The sequence below is a fragment of the Uloborus diversus genome, chromosome 6 (assembly GCF_026930045.1).
Source record: "Uloborus diversus isolate 005 chromosome 6, Udiv.v.3.1, whole genome shotgun sequence".
Lineage (NCBI taxonomy): Eukaryota > Metazoa > Arthropoda > Arachnida > Araneae > Uloboridae > Uloborus > Uloborus diversus.
In genome coordinates, this window is record NC_072736.1 from 123,034,538 (window position 1) to 123,051,580 (window position 17,043).

At 32.5% G+C, this 17,043-nt stretch overlaps 1 pseudogene; it reads left to right on the forward strand.

The window, feature by feature from the left end:
- Window positions 1–17,043, forward strand: part of LOC129224957 (uncharacterized) — a 49,223-nt pseudogene that overhangs the window by 24,635 nt on the left and 7,545 nt on the right.

Sequence of the window (17,043 nt, forward strand, 5' to 3'; positions counted from 1 at the left end):
TGAAAATAAAACATGTGACGCGTGTTCAACAAAACAGGCTTGTACAAAAAAAAATCATTAACATTTTGTGGCGGATTGAGGAAAAATAACCAAAACGAAAACATTTTAAATCCCACGATAACAGGAAAAGCTTCAAAACAAAAGCCAGAATTTTATTTGTTTGTATTCAAGTTAAAAAATAGCAACCGATCTTTCTTCTCAATGATTTTCTTCACGCTACAAATTTTAATAAAAGCATTGTTACGGAAAGTTGAGATGAAGCAAGGAAAGAACTTGAATGGAGAAAAGCTTTCGAAAATAAGGATTTTATGTCGAAATCTAATCGAGTATCATTATTAATAGTTTTTACTTGACATCCCTGCTAATTATTATCGGAGGATTATGATAAATAGACAAACATAAAGACAAGAAAACTACGAATCTATCGATACCTGGTTCGATGGTAAGTTCACTTGCGTTCAAGAAAAGTAACTCGGATATAGATACATACATTGTACATACGCTCAGTTTTTAATTGTATAAGATGTGTAGCGTGACATGCGACAAGGGGGTGATGAGGGTAAGGTGAATTGTGACGAAAGGGGGGGGGGTGGACAAAAATGTTGAACAAAGTGGGGCACCATTTATGGACAGCCCTTGAATTGTTTTTCTTTTGCGTTTCGAAATTGCAAATGGAACTTTGAAGAACAGTGTACTTTTCAATACATTTCTCTCTTAATTCTTTTCCAGGTTCGAAGACACATTTGCCCCTGCGCATCAACCTGCTGCATATCCCAACCCCCGTTGCCACGGGGGACAGTGTCATCTTAAGGTGTCGTTACGAATTGGGCAACGAAACCTTATACGCTGTCAAGTGGTATAAGAACATGGGAGAATTCTTTAGATTCGTTCCTGGATCCCATCCGCCCCTAAAAACATTCCCGCAAGTTGGAATTGATGTAGACGTAAGTAATTTGTTATGTGAACAAAATATATAGTTAACGAAAAAAAAGTTCTAATCATTCATGTTTTTCTTTGGATAGTTACAGGTTTTATTCCTATTTGAGCATGAAGAATTTTTATCCTTTGTAAATAAGCAGTACATCGATTTAAGGTAATTTTGAACCATGATTACTATTGCACCCCTTGGTAGACGAACACCCTAAATATGTTTTTCCTCAATATTCATTGCACCTTTCAAAACTTTATACGATTAAAAAATATGACATAAATAACGCATTTTGACTACTTATTTGTTGAAAAGAAAATTTCGATTGTTTTTTTTCAAATTAAAAATCTATATTTTTAGCAAAAAACTACCATTTCCTTAACACTTCCAGTGCATTCACTTTTTCATAATATTTAAAACTTTTTTGCGTCTATCTCTTTGCTGGATAATACCAAAGGGTATTTGACCCCCAAATTTGGAAATAATTAACTAAAAACAGGTTTTATAGGTAAATGTTTGAAAATTTTTCCTGAAAAACGTGTCTCTGGAAGGGTGATTCGAATCCCATTCCTATCCCTAACGGCATCAAAGATGGTTTACACTTGCGTTTTAGGACTTCAATTCGGAAAAATTGCCGATGTAGGGAGGGGTGATCGCCTCTCCCTTGTATCCGTCCTTGGCCATGCTCATTTTATTATATCTGAAGTTACTGTTTGGAAGCTACTCTAGGATGCTGGTTTGAAGATGTTAAAATTCCTCGTCCCAGATTTTAATATTCTGTACCAGGGGTTCCCAAACTTTTCCAATTTGCAGTGCCCTTTAAAAAATTAGAATTTTCTCATTTCACCCCGGGCTATTTTTATAATAATGCTTACGTATATGTAATTGATACCGTGGACACTTTGCAGCACCCTTAGCAAAACTCTGTGGCACCCACTTTAGGAACCCCTGATCTACACTACATAATAAATTACAGAACTCTCATGGTGCTATGAAATTAAAATTGGATTTTTAATTCTTAAAAAAATTTTCTTAAGAAAATTCTTAAGAAATTTACTTTTTCTGGTTCAAAGTTCACTACTTTTATTGAAATAACTATAAAATAGCTCGTCAAGGTATGACGGGTGAAAATTGCTTCCATATTTGAACGAAGCAATTGCCTGTTTGGTGATATTTTGATAGTTGAAATTTTAACTCTAACTCCTGAGGATTAACCTTGAACTCCAGTAGATAGCGTTCATTGTTGACCACTTTTTATTTTCTTCTTTCTCCTAAAATGACAGTCTTACCAGTAAAACAGTTAAGTTACCGCATCCAATTCTGCCTTATCAAAATAAAGCATTTCCCTGCATGTCAAACATTACCAAAAAATATTATCAAATTATCATGCTTCGGCGGGAGTTTCATTATTGATGACGTCAGAGCGATACTCGATTAGTGAATTCACTATTATATATATCGTCGCCTCAGAGCAACAGTAGGAAATCTTAGTGTTATTCCTGGGGTTAGATGTCTTACTGTTGCTCTGAGGCGACGATATGAGGATATATTTTACATCACAGGTTTCAAAATTATCCTAAGAGATAACTTTGCACCAGGTAATGATTCATCTCAAAAGTTTTTAATTTTTTTAGCTTAATTTGTAACTATGGAATACCTTAAGAAATTTGACAGGTTTTATGCCAATCTATTCAAAAATACAAATGATATCTCCTAATACGATCACGTTTAATACAAAATCACGGCTAAAACAAACATTTTGTTCATTAAGGTTGGTTTGCTATCTTATTTCATTAAAAATTTCACTTATAGTATGTACAGTAAATTGAAAGTCTCGGCTAAGACGAACAAAAATTTCTAACCCCTTAACTTGAAATGTTCGCGGTTGAATACTGCAATTTTCTTTTCTAGAAATTATTCATCATTTTGTTAGGTGGTAGAAGTCACCATTGTGAGTTGAGAAGAAAATATTAAACATTTTGCATAGAAAATAAAGCCCGTACATTTGTTGACCCTTGGACATTTCAATTTACTCAGAGATACTGTTCATCTTCCATTGCGGATTGCAATCTATTCCTCCATAGTCGATTATCATCTTCCTGTTTCAATATTTTCTAAAATCATTTATTTGTAAGAAATAAGTGATTTTTTTCTGAGTATACTAATAGATTACAATGTGTGTGGGGGAAACATATAAACTCATCAGCAAAAGGAGAAATTCCAATTGCGCAATTATGGAAACCCCAATCGCGCAACCACTTGAACTCCCACAAGGCTGAGAATCTGCACTGGCAGTCAGAGGAAGATTGTCACTGGAAGAGTGAACATGTAATTTCATGTATTAAACAGTGATTTACCAAAAACAGAGTTATGTAGTCAATATCTCACTTCTGACATCACTATCTGTGTATTAGTAGTAATATTTTCTAAACATATAGGTAATCATTTCTTTGTTTTTTCACAGTATCGCTCTTGCACGGTTGTGAGGAATAATGGCTAACACGAATGAATTTGTGGACCTTTGACAGTTCGCATTAACAGAGTTAGACTGTACTATTAAAATAGGAGCGGGACAGTTAAAGAGAGATGGATTGTGAATCAAAGTTATGCCCAAATTATTATAAATACTATGTTACATAATTTTCTTAGAATCTTACATATTTTTAACGGTTAGTCGTTTAGCTATAGAATGTCGTTGATCTATAGAATATATTTTAAACTTCCTAATCGGAGTGCTTTTAGGAGTTATATGTCATTATTTTTTTCATCACTTTTTGAAACGTTCACGAATTGACCGATTTCATTTGGTAGAGTAAAGAAAATCGTAACTTCTATTCAAACGGCGACTTTGTGTTGCCGTTGTGCTAATCTAAAAATTCATCCTCTCTCAACACAAACAGAAATGAGCATGTTCAAGGTCAAACATTGTAGAAGAATCAATAAACATTTATTTTTAAGACAGTTTTCATTTTTAAAATATGTTAAAAGGGTATTTCATTTGAGTTTGTGCCGAGGCTTTTAATTAAAATGATTTTTTTTCTTTGATAAAAGAATTTGTATTTCAAAATGCATTAAACCAGGAGAAATAATGTCCACAATGGAAAATATAATGCTCTTCTTAAAACCTACTTGTCCTGTTTCTATAATTATTGTTGTCACTGATACATTAGGCGAATAGTATGAGGAAATGAACTTCAAGATTTTATTCTTAATTATTTAATTAATAACGAAGAAATTAGGTACAAATCTGAGTATTGAATGTTCCTTAACAACTAGTTCATAAAATTTTCATGATTTTCCTAAAATAAAATTGTTTATCTCAGAAATAGTAATAAAAACCAAATAAACCCGGTTTAAACCAAACAAACCTGGTTTAAACCAAAACACCGTTTTTTTTGCTTTTTTAAAAAAAAAACTTTGTTTTTATACCAACCATGGTTATATCTTTACTAATAATAAATCTGAAAGTCTCTCTGTCCGGAGGATGTCTGGATGTCTGTAGGATGTCTGTGACGCGCATAGCGCCTAGACCGTTCGGCCGATTTTCAGGAAATTTGGCACAAAGTTAGTATGTAGCATGGAAGTGTGCACCTCGAAGCGATTTTTCGAAAATTCGATTTTGTTCTTTTTCTATTCCAATTTTAAGCCCATTTTTCACAGAAATTTAATAAAATGGGAAAGAATTTGTTCTGAAAATTACCTTTCTTTTCTTTACTTCTTTATCTTTCTTCTTTTCTTTTCTTCTTTACTAATAATAAAGCTTAAAGTCTCTCTGCCCGGAGGATGTCTGAATGTCTGTAGAATGTCTGTAGGATGCCTGTGACGCGCATAGCGCCTAGACCGTTCGGCCGATTTTCATGAAATTTGGCACGAAGTTAGTTTGTAGCATGAAGGTGTGCACCTCGAAGCGATTTTTCGAAAATTCGATTTTGTTCTTTTTCTATTCCAATTTTAAGCCCATTTTTCACAGAAATTTAATAAAATGGGAAAGAATCTTTATCTTTATCTTCTTTACTAATAATAAAGCTGAAAGTCTCTCTGTTCGGAGGATGTCTGGATGTCTGTAGGATGTCTGTGACGCGCATAGCGCCTAAACCGTTCGGCCGATTTTATGAAATTTGGCACAAAGTTAGTATGTTGCATGGGGATGTGCACCTCGAAGCGATTTTTCAAAAATTCGATGTGGATCTTTTTCTATTTCAATTTTAAGAACAAAATTATCATTAGATGGACGAGTAAATTGCGAAATTATCATAACGTGGAACCGTAGCATGGGCACAAGCCAATTGGCGAGATACGAAATTATCATAACGTGGAACCGAAAGGTGGGTACAAGCCAACTGGCGAGAAAATTCACCATACATTATTTGTATATATACAGGCGAACCAAAAGACCTTTTGATTTTTCTATTACGGGCAAAGCCGTGTGGGTATCACTAGTAATAGAATAAAACAACACTGAAATCTTAATTAAAAGCACAATAATGAACAGAAGCAAGTAGAAAAGGGGAAGACAGATCTGAGAGATTCAAATTTGCTACCTATCATTAGGAGCTATACCTTTACAGTCAAAACTTGAAACCATCTCTCAGTATTAATTTTATTGATTTTTTCTCGTATTTTAGGTGGAAGCCCCTTGAAAACAAAATTTCTTTATCGTATTACGATGCAACATAAAAACTTGCATCACTGACTACGTAATTAATACGGATCGTTCGAATCTTGGGAATTTAAAGCGAAAGTTTAAAGTCGTTAAGGATCGTTAAACATGCTTCATGAATGAGAATGTGCTCAAAGCGTATTGGCCAAAAAGAAGGTGTGTCTTCATTTTTCAACAGCAAAGCTTTTCTAAAAAGAGAGAAAAAAAAAAGAAAAGTAATCGTTTGACTGCTTCTCAGGAAAAGCCATTAACATCTAATATCGTTCGGAACATAATGAACCGAGACGATAGCTATAAACTGCGCAGTAATATATTTAAGTTTTATCTCTCAGAAGCGTATGTAACGATACAATTCTAGGAAACTAATGTGATAAACCTTTTCAATTAACACGATGTTTTGTTCATTACCAAATGCCAATTTATTTGTAATCGAAAAAAATAACACTAAGAGCGAAACTTATATAGTGCAAAAATGATGCTGTAGTTGCTTCTAAAATAACAATGTACAAAAAATAGCAACAAAACAAATTCAATGTACAAAAAATAGCACAAAGATTTTTTCAGGTAAATTCTTTAAAGTAAAGCTCTAATGACAATAAGTGCTGTAATTTGTTGTCTTGTTGCCAGAAAAAATTTGAACTCGAATTCAGTATGGTCTCAAGATTGGTGTTCTAGCTGCTCTTAATGGCGACTTTGTTTTACTTTGCAAATTTGAGCATAACTCTTTAAGACCGGACCGGGGAGAAATTTTGCCACAGTTACGTCCTGACTTTTTCGACTAAGCTAGTATTTTAGAATTGGAACCGTCCTGTCACCTTAATCACTCGCGCTTCGGGCGCGCAGACTTCTTCACTATTGCTCTAATGGTTTCTTTTATGTAGAATGGCATAACAGTCATCTTTTTTTTTTTTTTTAGAGTAGGTAAACAAAGAAAAAAAAATATTAATCATTTTTAAGAACATTCCAGTTCAAACACAAGCTTAAGATTTATCATGCAATAATTTAAATTTTCAAATTTCAATCAATTCCATTTGCACAAACTGATGAGAATAATTATATTTAATTACATTAATATTCAAAATTTTGGAAAATATTTTCAAAAATTTCGAAGGAACTGCACCTCTATCTCCTCTTTTCCACTTCTGAGTATACTACGGACAACTAATTATCCCAGTTAGGGGGGGGGGAAGCAAAGTTAATAGAAAATAACAGAAAAATTATTTTTTCAAGAGTAAAATGAAAAAAAAAAAAATGTTTTCCTCAAAAAAAATGAGGGGCCAAGAGAGGGGTTAGTGGGGAAGCCACAAAATCTTATTTATTTCCCCCTTTTTTTTCATTTTTTAAAATAAAACTAGTCTATGTATTTGGATTTTTACATTACTTATTAAATGACAGATAAAAATGGAGTTTGGCGTCAAAATTTGGGATGAATAGCCACCGTAGATTACCTCTTCCAATTATTATCTCCATTCTAATGAAATAACATGAGAAAAGTTCAGTTTTTTGGAGTTTTTTGTTTTTTTTTTCACGCAAAATAAATTAATCCGTAAAATCAATCCAATTAAAAATAATTTTTCAGTCGATTGTTAATTTTCAACTCTGAAAAGTAAGAGGGCAAGGCCCCTTTGCTTTTGAAAGTAAGGTAAAATTGCCCCACCCCCCAACCCACACGAGTTGCCTATGACTTTAGCTAATCGAATACGATAAAGATGAGAAAAATTTACGACAATGTTTACTTCCTTTTTAACATAGAAATGCAAGATAGATAAATCTGTAGTGAACGAAAGTTTTCTTGTTTTGATGCAACTCTGAAATCGCTTGGGGGAGGGAGGTGACATTTGTTTTCTCTTAAAAAATCAATTAATTCTAAATTAGTGCTAAAAGTGTAAATGCAACAGATGTAGAAGCACACATTTAGATTTTCTTTATATTTATCAGTAAATAAAATGCTGTATGACATGATTTAAAAAAATATTCCCCACAATTTATTCTGATGCTGTTTTCCTAAACAATGCCTTTTATACAAAAGTAAATATGTACTTTAATTTGTTTGAAGAATTGAACAATTAATTTATATTTTCAAGGAAACAAATTAGTGGGATGTGCTACTCAAAGCAAGAGATAATGTCTTTATAGATTAATTAAATGAATTTAGGAAAGAATTAAATCCGATTTTTTGGTGTTAGTTACACTACAATTGTTAAAGGAATGTAACAATGAGACTTAGCGCCATTAAAAATTTCTGTTTATTCCACTTCAGAGACAGCTGATTTTGAAGATTTAAGCAGATTGTCATTTTTCACCTTTTTTTTGTAAATCATGGTTCTGAATTTACATGTTGACAAACTGACTGAATTTTCCAAATTAATGAATAGAGTGTTGTTCAGAAGAAAATTAGAAAATGCTGTTTTGTGATTAAATTTTTAGAAGTGCAAATATATATTATATTGTTAGTAAGTATCACTTTACTCAAAATTTTGAACTCCAAACCTAAAGTGGATAGTACGGTAGTTTAAAAATTGTATAATATCGCAACGAAATTCTTTTCTTTCGACCATTCTAAGAGAACTAGTAGCTAAGACACTTTCTTTAGTCACACGTGCGACCTGAATACTGGAGTTGGTCGAAACATGCGTAAATTTTTACATATTATGTGTGTGTTTATGTAGTTCTAAGTCCTTATGGAATTATGACATTCTATCTCACTTTTTGTGGGGCGCTACTGTTTGGGTAACAGTTGTGTGGTGGGGTGCAGTTTATTTTCACGAGCTCGTTAAAGCTCTGGGCAGATTTGTTTAGATGCCTTCCAAACTCTGATTTGCTAAGTCTTACTTTTAAGTTTCTAAAACTGGAAAGAAATAATTACATTTAGGTTGAAAATAAAAATAATGAAAATAGAAAAGGTTAATGGATGGCGAAATATTGCAAGTAGTAATTGCACACCCGTGTTGGGTTCCTTGTAACCCTGAATAATGTATATGCAGTTATTTGCAAAGTTTGTGCTTTATTAATGTTGTTTTGTATAATTTTTATGATAATTCGTACATTAATTTATAAATCCTAGAATAGCATTTGTTTTTAAAAAGTGGTATAAAAAGGTGAAGAGTTAAAAGTGCAAGAAATTGAAACAAAATCCTACAACGCATTCGTCTTTTCTCATTTTTTGAGGAAGCCAAGCGACCTCGAGTCATTAGCAGATCCCCATTCATGCAATTGTCGCTATCACTTGCTAAATAGCTATCGGCAAGAAGAAAGAATCTTTTTCCTGGAGGTCTCACAGTAGGGGGTCTTCTTCTACCTACCACCCCTGCATTCGCAGAACTCGGCCGGATTCGGGCGGTCTCGGATCTAAGCTACAGGGCCGTTTTCGGCCGGCCTCGGTCTTAAGGAGTTAAAGTAACGGTAGAAATGGTAATTTTCATTCACATTTAGTTTATTACGAACAAACCACAATCAAGTAATTTCTTAAGTTATTCCAGTATTTTATTTAATAATTTCTGTTATCAGTATAAAAGGAGTAACAGGCGGATTCCAATTTATAGAGAATGACGATCTTTGAGCCATTGATCCTGACCATTACAGGACTCTTAGACTCTCTTTAGGGAAAAAAATGATTCAATTTCATTATTATCAGATCACCTATATTATGAAGCCTCTAATATTCATCCTCTAGAAGTAGATTACCTTGATAAGAAACTTCTACTGTTGAGTCTCTACTTTTAGGTTACCTAGATTAGAAACATCTAATTGTTGAATCTCTACTAATGGATTACATAGATCAGTAACCTCTCATATTAGATTACGTACATAAGAAACCTCTATTGCTGAACATTTACAATAAGACTACATAGATTAAGAACTCCTACCGTTAAATCTCTACTATTAGAGGTTACCTGGATTTAAAAGATCAAATGTAAAACCCAGGGCCGCCGAAAGCCGAAGCGGGCTCCTAGTCAATTTAGTCATTGGGTTTCCTCCTCCTCCCTCCCCCCATAAAACTTATAAAACTTATACCACTCCAACACTAAGCCGGGCCCCTAGTTTCCGAGTAGGCTGACATGACCTCTGGTCGGTCCTGGGGAAACCTCTACCTACTAGAGTACCAACATAATAACTTTCTACTCAAAAACTTCTACTACGCTTTAGTAGACGTTCACTTACTCTTTCATTAAGAAATAGTGATTGTATAATTGATTCTCGTCATAAATTGTCATATTCTGTACAATATAGCAATTATTAGACATCTTATGATATTATGAAATAAAAATAGAAAAATTTTAACTATCTAAAAATTTTGTTTTTCTGGTTCAAAGTTTAAATACTTTTATTAAACTTATTTTACATCACATTTCTCACGTTTCTCAAACTGACCCTGAGTGTCAGCATAAATTTTAAATCTGATTCATTATTCATTTTAAATGGTTTTTATGACTATTATTAACTCAAACTAGAAAGTCACCCGTCAATTTATGACGGGTGAAAATTGCTTCTACTCTTCTACATTTGAACGAAGCCATTGCCTGTTTGGTGTAATTTTGAGAGTTGAAATTGCAACCCTAACACTGATGGATTAACCCTAAACTCCAGTAGATAGCGTTCATTTTTGACCACTTTTTCGTTTCTTCATTCCCCTGAAATGACAGTCTTGCCAGTAAAACAGTTAAGTTACCGGATCGAGTTCAGCCTTGTCACAATAAAGCCTTTCCCTGCATATTAACCATTACCAAAACATATTATCAAATTTTCATGCCGTGGCGCGAGTTTCATTGTTGAAGCACGCGGGTTACTCGATCATCGGCTATTATTTTTATGAGGATGTAGGAAAACTACACAGTTCGTTTGTCTTTAGTTTCTTTCCAATAGATGCAATATTACTAGTGAAATGTGAGTAGAGCAACGAAAAATATTCAAATTCTGAATCAAAGTTACCCTGCGTTTTGATTGTAAAAAACGTGTTCAGTGCTACTCCATTTAGAACTCTATCCTTTCCTTTTTCATTCCATTCTGTTTTAAATTTTTCAGCTGTGACGCCTGCAGTAAATATTCTGCTATTCTGTAACAAAACCTAGAAGATGGTTTGGTTAAAAAAAAACAAATCATTTCCAAACGTTGAAATTCTTTCCCGAGAAACTTCAAATATTTTCGACAAAAAACCTTTCTATAACCCAAAATTTGAAACTTCTGAAAGTTGATAAAAAAATTCTCTCCCAGACGAGTTTTGTGGTAAAAAATGTCTAGAGTTTCATGCCATTTCTGTCGCCATTTTTCAGAAATAGGAGCATTTCCGTGAGATAAAACTGGGTTTAAAGAAATCCTGCTTCGGTTCATTAACCACGATTCGAAAAAGCCATTAATTTCCCCAAAGCTTTTCCATAGGCCGAGCTCGTATATCAAATTTTATGAAATTCAACACCACTGAGATAGATAAATTATGTCCGACGCGTCTTAAATCACGTGTATGGCTTTCCAAAGAAGAGTGTCAAGTCCATATTAATTACTTTTACTGCGGGGAAAGCCAGTAATGTTTTGCTCTGCAGGTCGAGGAAAAATATTTGATCATTTTCATACTTTGTTCAAAAAAAATTAACATTAGTTACTTCAATCAAATCAAATGTAAAATGACTAGAAATTTTTAAAATTTACTTTCATAAATAAAAAGGCAGTGTTTAGAATATCTCATCATACTAATAACACAGGTAAGATGTTTTAGTTATTGATTGCAGAAATTTTTTTACTTTCCTTGTACTTGCAAGGTGGCTTAGTAGTTCGGTGTTGGCTTCTTAACAACAGAAATTCCGAAAAAATAAATTAATAAGCTACATCGCTCATCCGCACACACACGAGACACGCAAATCGAAAAGGTTTGGGAATTCCTGAAGTATACAATCGCGTATTTCTATATATATAAAACATAAATAAATAACCATCTTTTGCATAACTTATTATTGAAATAGTTCTTAAAAATATTTAAAATATATATATATATATATATATATATATATATATATATATATATATATATATATATATATATATATTTTCTTCCTTTTTTGAAAAGTTTTTACTTTTGATAGTACAAGTATTAGTATCCTGTTAAATTAAATTTTAAATATAAGCTGGATTTAAAGATATTTATTTTTTAGAATGTTGTCAATATTGGAGAATATTGTATTAATCACATGTGTTATGTCATTCTTAGCATTAATTATGCTGATAGAAACTAATTTAATTTAGTTCCATAATTCTGTACCCCATATGCAAACACTGTCCTCATATCTAATTGACACCTGAACACTTCTGCAACTGTCAAGCTATCCTAGTTGCACGTATCAGACTTGGCTCGCCCCCAGAGAACATCCTATACAGCCTGTGGGCACCAGAACTCGCAAAATCCATCCACTTAATTTTGTGAACTATTTAGACCTTATTGCACTTCAATAGACAAGACAACAACAACAGCGGAGTGCAGCATTGCGCTTTCTACCGTTTCTTTCGCAGTCAAGTAGGGGAGAGTGCTGTACCTAGAGACACTTTTCATACTTTATAATTTTTAACGTCAATTATTTGAATCAAATTTAAAATCTAAAAGTCACATTAAAATACCACAACATATATTTCTATGCAACATATTTTTTTTTTAAATTAAGACAGTTTGAAAATAAAATATTGCCAGCCATTTAAAGTAAAAGTTCCAAGGTCACCCAAGCATCCTATTGTATCTTGGGACACATTCCGTTATACTATGGAAAAGTCTTCGTGATTCAGGAAATACACACACAAAAAAAAAAAAAAAATAAATAAATAAATAAATATGAAAATAAATAAATAAATAAATAAAAATATATTTTTTCATGGTAGTGAATTAAATTATGAATTATTACCTAACATCAAATGTGTTTAAAAGACTACATAAGGTTAGAACATTGTTCCATGTTCGTAAACATATCGTAATTATTAAGAACAATGCATATGTTGTACCTTGAAACGTGTAATAAGGAACAATATGTTTGGCTCTCCCAAGGTACAATCACCACGTGGTTTAAGAAAAACCAAAATAGCGGTCAATCTAGATGCACTATCATTATTTTCTTACAACCAAAATACTTAAAGTATTTCTTTTTCATAACGAAAAAAAATTCAGTTGATTAGTTTTACAAATAGAAAGACAGAAAATGAAATTAAAATGAAGCAAATATTTACTTAGGAACCATAAAATTTTCTTTCTCTCACAAAACCGTCAGTTTTACTCATTTGATGCTAATTTTTATTATGGCATCAATCAGTGGTGAAGGTTACTATTAGATTTTACAAAAACATGACTGCTAAAAATGAATTCTTAGAAATTAGCAGTGTCCAAAGGCACAAACGTCCCAAGGTACAACACTCTCCCCTATGCTAAAAAATATCAAGTGGTGCAAAGTTAACTTAGTACATGGTTCAAAGACACCCTAGATGACTGTACTTACATTACATATGAAGGGCTACGGGGAAGAACGATCAAAGTCCATTAAAAAAAAAAAAAAAAAAAAAACTCTGGTTAACAAATGGGAACACGTAGATTATTACATACAGTATTAAAGAGAAATATTATTCGGGCAAGAATTATCATAGTGAGTGAGTTTTAACGGGGAAGAACGAGGCTAACTCGGAAAAGATTCGAGGTTTCAAGCATTCGAGGTTTCAAGCTTAAAAACGCACTGAGGAAAATTTGTGCATGTTGGACTACGATCATTCTTCCCCGTGGCCCTTCATATCGTTTCATCCTTTATATCATAACCTTTGACTGTTTCTTTTAATCATGCAAAATACTTTCCATTTATTTTTTAAATTCAGATGTCTAAATCAGACAAGAGTAGTGTCTACTTGCGCAACTTAAGTCTAGAGAGCTTTGGTAACTACACCTGCCAAGTATCCACTGACAAACCTTACTTCAGGTGTGTTCAGACGACGAAGCAGCTAGAAGTTGTAGGTAAGTTGATGCAGAAGACAGTTAATCATAGATTAACCTATTACAAGAGAAAATTAATGAAAACCAGTAACTGAACATCCATAAGCTCATTCCTTTTTCATTGGAAAAGGCGTTCCTTGTAACGCGAAAGACGTGTCTGCAGTAATCTGCAATTTCTACTTTTTGACGTTGTTATTTCTTACTCTACTTATCAGCATAAAGATATTTACTTATCTTACCATTTTATAATTTTTTCCCATTTTAAAATTTTGCTTGTTCAGAATTACCAACATTGGAGAAACAATTTGAGTAGCATCTGTGGTGATCTTGTGGGAGCATTTTGAAATTTTGCAGAGCAGCTTGGTATTTTGCATAAAATTCAATACAAAAACTAAAACCACTTATCTAAAATTGTTTTTAAGTTATGATAATCATTTTAAGCACTAGCATAGAAATATAAAAACAGCTTAAACACTCAGAGTTGGCAAAAACCCGGGTTTTTTTTTAAAAGCCCATGGACCCGGGTTTTTTGAGTTTTTTTAAATAAAACCCAAAAAACCCAACTAAAGCTGGGTTTTTTAAAAAAGAAATGTGGGTTTTTTTGTCCGTTTTTAGGGAAAATGTGGGGTACTTGTAGCATATTGTAGCGTAAGTATATGGACAAAACACAAAAATTGTCTTGAGGTAAAAAAAAGCTGGAAAATTCAACGTTTCTGAAGAAAACTATAAAAGACGATGAAACCCAAGAATGGTGAAGTTTCAGATTTTTTAGTTTCCATGATTACTAACAGTTAAGGCTAAGTTACTTCTCGGATGATAAAATCTATTGTTTGTTTGCTCGTTTTTAATTACTTTTTTTTTTTTTTTTTTTGCATTTTACTTTATTGTATTTCATTTTGTTATGTAAAATTACTGTAGAACCTCAAGTAGTTTAAATCCCTTTTTACTGAATTCCAGCTTAATCAAGACATTTCTTTGAATTTTATATCGCCTGTTTTTCTATTTCTGTGTACAGAGTAAGACATATTAAATTTTTTCGTAAAGATAATGAAAATACTGTACATCCTATTCTGTTTTCTGTCGGACCGTTTGTAAAACCTGTTAATTTCTAAAAAATATACCTTGTTTATTCTAGATTTGTGACGTATTGGTTTGCAGAAAATAATTCACATGAAAGCCTTTTAGCTAGAGTAGTTTCCTCTGTACAATCTACAAATATTGAGAAAATCTGACGTGACAGGACTTAGTCAAGATAATTTCAGTTATTTATTGCGACTAGTTAAAGAAAAAAGTTAAATATATTTATTTAAAATCTTTGAAGTATTTTTTAATGCCGTTAAGAGTTAAGAAATACTATTAAGTTCATAATTCAATTTTTATGTCCATTGTCTGTGGTGAAGAACAAATAAAAAAGTTTAAATTGTGAAAGAATTTAAATTAATTATTTTTTTTTAACTTCTCAGAAAATTAAAAAACCCAAAAGTGGGCTAAATAATGGGTTTTTTTAAATGGATTTTTTCAAAAAATCCCATTGGGTCCAACCCAATAGGGTCCAATCCGGCCAACCCTGTAAACACTATGTCATGCTTGAAAACACTCGGCCGGGAAATGCGGAGCAAAATAACTTTTTTGCGGAGTTGCGGAGCTTCGCTATTTTTACGGAACAACCCTGCAAGGTTCAGAGCATTTGGGAACTCTGCTTATTAATTTACTAGCTGCGTAGCCCGGCTTTGCACGGTCTACCTCGAAAATAAAAGTTATGTCAAGTGACGCGTGCAACAATCACGCTTGAACAATTAAAAAAAAAACAGTAAAACTTTGCGGCATATTCCGAAAAAATAACCAAAAAGGAAACATTTTAAAAATCCCATGATAACAGGAAAAACCTCAAAACAAAACCCAGAATTTTATTAGGGAAAAAAATGGCGACAGATCTTTCTTCTCAATGATTTTCTTCACGCTACAAATCTCAATATAAGCACTGTTACGGAAAGTTGAGATGAAGCACTGAATAATAATTTGAATGGAGGAAAGCTTATTACGCCTTTGGAAAGCCTTTAAAAAATAGGGATTTTATGTCGAAATCTAAGTATCATAATTGATAGTTTTTAATTGATATATCCGCTAATTATTGTTGGAGGATTATGTTAAATAGCCAAACATAAAGACAGGAAAATTATGAATCCATTGATACCTTGTTTGATCTTCAGTTTACTGGCGTTCGGGAGAAGTAACTCAGAAATAGATGGATATATAGATAGATACATACGCTCAGTTTTTAATTATGTAAGATTTTTCCCTTAAAAGCGTCAACTACTACTGCATTGTCAACTACTAGTGCAAAGCCAACTGATCGTTATGCCTTAATCCTTTGCATTGAAACACTCAAAATGGAGAACCTTTTTAAAAGGTTGAGATTGTATAGTTAAAATTATTTTCTTTTCAATTCTGCAGCAACAATGGAATTGCTGTGATATTTTTTCTTGCCCTGCTCAGCTCTAATGATATAGGTATAATAGTATAACTAAGATAAACACGATTTATGGCTTTAAATCTAATACATTCTTCTAAAGCGCTGATGCTTCTTAATTGTTAAAACCAATTCCCAAATTTTAACAGTAGATATTTGGTAGTCTTACCATCTAACGAAATTCCACACATACATAGCACATTGAATGCGATATTTTTTACTGCAATAAATTATTTAAGTGCGCTCATATCTTTACATTAAACTGCAATATTTATTCATGCATGAATTATAACTAGAATTTTAGGAGGAAATATTATTTATATTTAAAACAAAAAAATGTTGTATTCAAAATTTTCAGTGCTGCAAAAAATCTTACAGATTTCTTTAAAACTGTTGTGGCAAGGTTTAATGGGGCCAATTTTTTTTCTAGAAAAACCCGCAATTCAGAATTACATTGAAATTACTAAAATAAAATCTTATTCAACGCATTAATAATGCTAGCAAAGATTAATTGTTGGCAGTACAAACAACTAATAGATAATCACAAGTCATTAAAAAAAATTTTAATTGAAAACAGTAATTTTTCAAAACATTTTTTCCATTTCAAATTTTTGCTTTGCTCCTTTTTCATTTCTTCACTCACAAAAAAGGCTGTTGCTCAGTTTTTTTAAAAATTTATATCCTTTAGAAAAGATGTTTTTTTTTAAAACACAAAAAGTCTATTTCCTATTTCGGATCTCAGAATCCTTAATATCTGCCTATTTTTCTAGTTCCACCTTCAGATGGTCCAGTACTTATGGAAGAAAAATCAGACTATGAGTTAGGAGACAATGTGTCTATTCTTTGCAATTCAGGAAAATCCAAGCCAGCGCCAGAGCTCAAGTGGTACATAAACGACCAGTTAGTAAGTTCCCAAATTTAAAGCTTTTTTAAAAATTAATCCTTAACGTATTGTAAAAAAACTTACAGCCATTTAGGGCAGCTGTGAAATATGCGGGTAACTTATCCCTTTTCATATTTCTTAAGTAAATTTAACT